Source organism: Athene cunicularia, assembly GCF_003259725.1.
Source record: "Athene cunicularia isolate RWA chromosome 4 unlocalized genomic scaffold, athCun1 chr4_part2, whole genome shotgun sequence".
Lineage (NCBI taxonomy): Eukaryota > Metazoa > Chordata > Aves > Strigiformes > Strigidae > Athene > Athene cunicularia.
Window position 1 is genome coordinate 14,972,288 of NW_020799099.1, and position 8,600 is coordinate 14,980,887.

Below are 8,600 nucleotides of genomic sequence, written 5' to 3' on the forward strand. Positions count from 1 at the left end.
TCCGGATTTTATCTGTTGTCTGAGGAATTAGAGAAATTAAAAAGAGTAAAGTTCTGGAAAGACTGTGAGGTGCCTCATTGCAGTGAACATGCATCTATTTGCAAAAGCTATCAAATTCAGGAAAGCTTTTTTATGTACATGGTCTTTGTTGTTCTGAAAATTTCTGTCTCACCATTGTAATGCAAAAATATTTTAAAAACCCAATATATCTGAAGATCCATTGAGCTACAATGAGCATAATGATTTAATAGTTGATAGTTTTTTAAATCTTTCCAGAGGATTGATGGAGAACATAAAGTATTTTAATAGTCCTACTAGAAAGCAAGCTCCAATGGTCATACAAGAAGATCTAAATTCACAAGGCAACACCAGTGTAGACCTCCCTTACTTCAGTATAGCACTACTTATACTGCATCTTCTGATGTTCAGAAAACTGCTCTCAAGGCATCTTCTGTTGCTCATACCGTTCCACCTCCTGGTAAGTTAAGTGAGGTACAATATACCATGTTCATTGCCAAAACAACAGTAATAATACTAACCTAACCAGGAAACTATAACAGTAAATCAACTGTTGTCGCGTAAGGAAGAGCAGACCATGTTGATTTGTGTCAGATTCTTAAGGTCCGGCTAACAAAATTTTTAGTGTCATAACCCTCTTCTTGCCCCATAAATGTACTTTTCTCTAAAAATACTTTATAACTTTAATAAGGGAAAAATATTATACAACTCACCTCTGGGATCATTTATTAACTTCCCTTCAATTTCTTTGCTTCCTTATAACTATACTCCAAATCCCTAACCACAGGTTTTTGGCATGCTTTTTACTTAAAACAAGTACTATGTTTCTAATCCAGACACTACTATTTGTATGGTTTACTCATAGATTTAAGTAACAAATTCCAAAGTTTGGTCCAAAAAAAAGAAATAGGAGTAAGATCCATTTGCGACAAGAATGGAAACATGCAGCTTGTCAATACTATTATGTGCTACCACTAGAAATATACACCTTGCCCAGTCACACTTTCCCACTTCATGGCAGTAACGATTGACCTCAGAGGAACCACTTGATTTACATCAGGGATTTTGGGTTTTAAGACTTGCTTCTTTTAGTTGTAAAAGATGATGTATAAACTGACATTCATTTTGCCAAGTGCTACTGTCTGTTAATTACCAAATAGATCCTTTAAATTAATTCCTTATAAGATTTCCAGTTAGAAAAAAAAAAAAAAGAAACAACAAACCATGAATCCCCATTTCCTAGTATCTACAAATATCTACCTCAGATATTTGTCTTGGATCCATAACTTACCTAACTATGTCTCTTCCCAGATACTGTTACATAATATACAAAAGGACACAAAAGACCAGAATATTGTATTTCTGAACAGAAGTACTCCAAATTTACAAAAGAAATGTCTGAGTGCCCTACAGGCCTTGCACTGAATGACTAGGAATCATCAAGGCTGGCATTTGTAGCCAATAGTTTGATCATCTTTATATTTGAGGTCCCTATGCTTTAGTTTTATACTGATACAAGCATGCAATGTTCTGTAAAGAAGAACTTGTTCCACAGAATAGGATCGGACAAGACCGTTGTACAGTGTTTCTGATACCATCCACCACAAGAACATTGTACAGTGTCTGTTAATACCAACTACCACAAGACCAAACACAAGTACTCAGTTATGCTTTCCCTTCTTTTCCAAATTCAGGAAATGCACAGCTTGGTGCTCTTCAAGTCCAAGAATAAATTGTTGCTGCTTCACTTAATCTGACTCTCCCATGTGAATTCATAAAATAGACAGCAACAGTCATTCAACATTATTTAGTACTTATTTTGCAGCAAACCTCTCCCTCTGGATGTGTTTATTCTTCACGATGTGCCAATGAACAGATATTCCAGTAAGAAACATGAGTGGTTTCTACACAGATTGCACCTTGGTACCTTTTGAAGTTGAGAACCAAGTTGTTCTGTCTGCCTGCACAGGGACAGCAAAAAAAAAAAAAAAAAAAAAAAAAAAGTGCACAAGGTTTTGTTTTGTTGGTTTTCTTATTAAACTAAGCCTCAAGAAGTTTTCACTTTGTTGCTAACAAACGCCTATTTTAATCAAACCTCAGACAAAGCAGCCAGCAAATGCATTTATTATTAAAACAAACTTCTTTAAAAATTCAAATCTTGGCTTATTAAAAAATATAATAAAGACTTTTATGTAGTTTAGTATGCAAGAGTTAGATTGCTTGACCTCTCTTTTAATGACTTAATTAGCTGTACTAAAGCCCAGCTGGGCCTCTGCTGACAACATAGCTAGATATTTCAATCAGGCAGTGTTATGGAGAATAAGTAATAAATGCTACCTTGTCGCCATACAGTCCCAAACCAGAGTGCATGCTGGTAATGCTAAATTTGATCAGTATGCCTCATATTTCAATTAGTCGTGGTCTGAATCACTAAAACTGTGTAATGTGTATGAATTCCTGATATCAGATACAGAGCTACAGGCTCCCACAGTTAGAACCCATTGAGTTTGCTTTTATTAGCAGCCAATTAATGGCCAAAATCTGCATTGCTTTTAAAATTTATAACCTCTATTCCAGCTGCATCCATGGCTCCTAGTATACTGTATACAATCAGATCCATATCACTGTCGCAAGTCAAACAGCTGCAAACTGTATTCTGTCTGCAGAACTGAAAAATCCTTCTACACAGAAGCTTTTTTTTAACCTCTTAGAAGTTCTTTTCAAAGCCCAGCAGCACTAGTCACTTTGCGACAATGAGCGATTTAATACAGAAAGAAAGAAATCTACACCAAGGTAACCTCTTGGGATGTGCTAGGTTTTCAAACGAATGAAACCCTATCACTTTGGCACAGCACAAGGGCAAGCAAAGCCACTTCTCCTGACCAAGGCTAAGAAAATATAAACATATAAAACCCGACCCTCATTGAAAATTAACCCATTGAAGTCTAGAGAGTCATTAAAAGATCCTGCCAATGCAGAGATTAATATTTTAAACTAACTTTCACAAATTAGTAACACTGGAAATTGTAATATGGAGCCTAGTGATCCTTAAGAGATTACTGCTGAGAAAGAGGATCATGCCTGCTTCCCCCCAAATAGTTTAATGTATACCTAAAGATTTCTAGACATTATTTTTAGGAACAAGTCTCTATTTCTGTTACATGATATGGCAGGAAATTTTGATGTGATCCGATTCAGACATAAAGCATAGTAGCTTTATGTACTGGTAATGTCATGTCATAAAGCCATATGATAAAGGCATATTTGACATCTGAAATTATGCTATTATTTTTAAAAAGTAATTTACCATATGTAAAAATGTGCAGGCCTAGAACATTTTTGGACATCTGATCTTCCAGTGTTATCCGAGACAAACACTGAATGTTTCTGTTATTTCCCCTCCCTCTCTAAACCACTGATCAAGCAAAGAGAGGAGAAGGAAAACAATAAAAACAAGACAAGAAAGAAAAAGTCTGTATTATTTAAGATTCAGCTATGTGATAGTGAACAACAGACAAAAAGTATTCACCTGTTTAAGTGCCTCAGTTTTATACATGGGAGTGTGAAAAAGCACTTCTCCAGCAGTAATACATGGCAATAAAAATGTTGTGCTTGGATAATACAAACTGCTGTCATGGCTATTTAAAAGACAATAAAATCCTATTTTACAAAATTCAACTACTAATAACCAGCATTCTTTCTAACTGCTTAAATACTGCAGTAAGACTCCTAATGCCACTGTGAAATCATAAGCTAGTACTTCAAAGGTGTTCTATCTGTTACAAATTTAATCTTCACTGGTATGTCACAACTCATTTCATCCCAGAAGCTTTGAGATGCAGCATAGCGGCATTTTTGTTGTCCTAGGCAACCTGAACCAAACTGTTAAATACCTGTCTGATGCCCCCAAAATGATCGCTATAATATTGCTTACAGGATTTACAATAATGTCTGTCTCAAAAAATTACAGTTAATTACAATTATGCTCCTCCACTTAGTTAAGAAAAGAATCAACTTGTTTGATTCTTACCAATGCAGGTGAAATGTGCTTGGAACATTTTATGCTTTTAATGAGATTTTAAAAATGTTTCTTATGGAATACAGTAATCACACAGCAGGATATTAATTCTGTAGCTCACTCGGCTCCTGCTGAAGCTAGGAGAGATGAGCGGAACGCATGCAATAATCAAAGACATCATATAGGTGTAAAACTGGTGCAAAAAGGGCAAGAGTCACACCTGGGCATAACGCAGGATCATTCGCCCTACATTACATACATTATTACATACAAGCACATGTGATATAGACAGGCACCTTTTTGTTTTTCTCCTGAGAATGCATAACTCGTGTTTTTTGATTATTAATTTGAAATTATAGTAGCAAAACAGACTAATAAAAACATGCAAATAAACTAAACTAAGATTTCATATGCATGGTTTAATTATCTCCCCCACATCACTGTATTACAGTTTTCTGAATATCTGAACAAAATAGGTTGCTGTAAGACTTGAAAGAAGCTGTTTTACTTAAAATGTGATGAGACCATACACAGACATCTCTCAAAATATGTGGATCCTCTTCACACTGCGTACACACATGAGGAAGGACCTCCCTAAAGAGATGGATTTCACTTAGAAATGAACTGTTTACTTCAAACCTCAAAGATGGGTGCTGCTTGCTGAAATGGAAATGGATAATTCTTAAAAAAAAAACCAAAACAAACAAACAAAAAAAACAAAAACCCAACAAAACACAACAAGAAACCAAACCCCACCAAACAACAAAAAAAATCTAATGCACACATGTGGAAGCACAGGACTCTACCAAGTTTAGGTAGAATAAATATGTGTGTTTGAGACCACTTAGCTGTAACCGACAGGGATCCCTTTGACTTTTGAATTTTTACACATATTTCAGATAAAATCAGGGAGGAAAAAAATTCAGCACTCAAGAACATCAAGTGGATTTGTGGCTCTCTCTGGAGGACTCTGGGCCCTTGCAAACATATGAATGGCTTATGCTGATTTTATACATATTTAATCATCGTAATCCGTATGTTTTGAGATATAATCTGCAACCTGTATTACAAATGGAAGAATTTTATTCACATTATAACACCTCTTTGTAATACACAGCAAAATATTTCATTTAGTAAATAAGTCAATTTGATAAAATTAAGGTGAAAAATTTTATTAAACATCTTACAATTACTTTACTGTTTCAGAATTCAAGAGACAGAAAAAACAACAAATTAGACTGAAAAGTACTTTCATGTTTATATATTGATGAAAATGAAATAACATTGCTGGTTTTGCTTACATTTTTATTGTCTTTGTTTGAAGTACTACATATATATTTAATAAAAACCCACACAGATTTCTTTATTTTCTATACCTAAACCTTTAAATATGTTTCATTACATAGTTCATCACACTCAAGATTATCTACATGTTTGGACTTTACTTATTCTCCAGAAGACTGCTACTGTACAAGGCAGAATAAGTTGCTGGTTTTCTACTTGTCTGTGTACAATAACAGAACTTCTACAAAGCTCATTACAAGTTGCACAATAATACATAGGGTAGCTATAAAAACCAAACAAAAACAAAACAATAAAACCAAACCACCAAACCAAATGGCTGAAAGGGACACGCATAGGAGTAAATATAGGTAAAACCTAGCAGTATGAGCCAAAAGACACAAATGTGAAGTCAAAAAACAGATGCACATAAAGATAGCCCTGAATGCCTAAAAGCAGAGTTCCAAATATGCTTTGCTGCCTTATCATACAAAGGGACTTGAGCGAGAGCGAGGAATCCCCATTTTTTTCCTCTCGGGCAATGCAAAGAACCTTTTATAAACACATTATTGGCAAATCACTTTGTCAACTAAAAATGGAGGAGGAGAAGGGAATGCCCACATGAAATATCTATGATTTGAGTATAACCTGATGGGCAGTAGATAGTATGCACATTCATTAGGGATGTCCACGTGCAACTCACTCTAGGCTTGACTTTGTTCTGCCATTCATGAATTATGCAGTCATCTCTAACGCAGGGAAATGAGAGTGAATTATGCTGCCCACTATCACATATTATCTCTCTGGATACACACACTTTAACACTCAGATTTAAACATGTTTATATGCTCTTGTGACCACCCTGAACACAAACTCACTCTGAGGTTTGTGCTGTCGTTTACGTTGTGGATACACACATAAATGAGCTCACATACACGTAAGCAAAAAAATCACATACAGAGATGCCTGTAAATAAAAGAGAGACAAAAATACAATGGAAAGAGGAATTTCCTTGAAGATTTGTAAATCTGGAAAAACAGTTCAGTTTAAGTGCTATCCATAAAAAGGTAACAGCAACTCCTTTAATACAGAATGGTTCCTCATCAGCTTTGTCATCATTAAACTTTTTTTCTGCCACCAAAGATTAAAATCTTACTGATATTTTTTTCTGCATCCTCTTGCGTTTTTAACAGCACCTAGTCTTTCCTAGCACAGCCCTAACACTGCCACAGAGTATTTTACTATGCATGGTGTTATATCTGCTCTTACAAGGCTGACTCTATTATCATTTTGCAAGTGACTTTTTAATTACTGTAACATCTAAGATGAGATCTGGAATTTAAAAACATGCACACATGGGGTTAGGCTGGTCTTTGATTATTAAAACCTTAAGGTTCATAGACTACAAGGGTCAGATGGGACCACAGTGATCCTCTGAGAACAGCAGGGCTGGAATCCATAGTTGTTGCTCAGAGAGAGATCCCATAGAGTCAGGGTACAATCCTCCTCGGGCAGTCGGGCAAGGCCCCTGAATTCTGGGAAGGAATTTAAAAATGGAAATTTCTCCATCTGCATATTTTCTGATAGGTCTTGTCCATTAAAATGCAATTCTAGCATGCATTATGTATAATTACTTTTTATTTGCCATATAATAGGGATTCTTGATGTTTAAATTATCCCCAGAATGTACAGAATTGTGCTTTTTGAAGTAATCCTTTGTAATAAAACAGAATGCATTTTGTCAGATAGCTGGGTTTTTATCTGTGCTGTAATAAAGGTGCTTAAAAATGTAGCCTCAGGCAACTAAGCAGGATTTCACTTCTTGAGGAAAACCAAAGTAAAATAAAAATTTTCCCACACTGCACAATCTAGTCATTAATTTTACTGTAGGCAGCCAGACATGCATGCCAATGTTTTCACTAAGTAAATGTGTGGTTTAACCATTATATTCTCTACAACTGAAGAGAACTCCTACCAAATATTTGATTTTTAATTTTAGGGGTTTATATCAGAATGAAATATAGTATTATTTCATACCTCTTAAACCTATTATGATGAAGCTAGTATACAGTGATAAATATTTTCCTTAATTTTGACAGACATACAGTCAAATAGATATAAATTTACATTACGCTTTTTACCATTTATGCATGCTTAAGGAAACAGAAAATGTTTCTTACAGCAGTATTTTTTTTTTTAAGATAATATGTTTTACATGCTAGAAAGTAAAACAGAAACCATGTTCAAAATCCTGTATTTTTCCTCTAAGGAGTAATTATCATAATATATGTGTGTATTTTGAATGACCAACTGAGGAATAATAAAGTACTTAGTAACAAAAAGTGCAGCTTATGCAAACACTTGCTTAAATGTATACATAAACACATAGATCTAACAGTCTCCTAACCTCCATTACATTTAGACATTTGTTATGAAACAGAAATTTTTCTGCACATGTCTTGCTGGGTATATATATATATACTCTATGGCACCCAAAGTCTTCCAACTGAAAAACCAGAAACAAGTAGAAGTTCTAACTCTGCAGAAATATCAAAAGTATGAATCAATTTAACAACAAAATGAGAGGATTTAATAACTCACTGGTATGCTATACATGACAAATTTTCTCTCAGCTGAGGTCAAGAAAATATCAAATTAACAGCTGTAAATATATAGCTTAGATGCAATGTGTTTATCGTGGATGCTTACATATTTAGTAGTTGTACACTATCTCCACATAAATATTTCCTAAACACCAAATATATCATATTGATAATAATTTCAGATAAACACAACATCCCATTATTATCCAGCACTTTCAGTTACATCATAAATGAGGTGTGACCAGCAGAAGGCAGTGTTACAATAAATATATATGCGACTGCTCATTTACAAGCCGGTTTGATATTGAGATTTAGAGTTTTCCTAACTTTTCAGAATACAGCTACTCTTTTCCCTAGGCACTTAATATCAAAACCATCTTCTCAATGTAAATAAACGTAGAGCAGTACTTAAAATACTTTGGAAACCATTTCTTTTGTATTACATTGCTTTTACTTTAAAAGTCAGCCTCTTTAACTTTTATTACATTGCATCTTTAGCTGTTTAAGTTCATCAGAGAATTGTGTTCACACTTACCATTTCAACACAGCATTATGCTGAGCTGTCCCCTCATGAAACAGGACTCACACACTGTTGAGAAGATGGGCATTGCCTCCACAGCAGTTTAGCTTACATAATTCAGTCCAGAAAAAAAAAAAAAAAAAAAAAAAAAAAAAAAAAA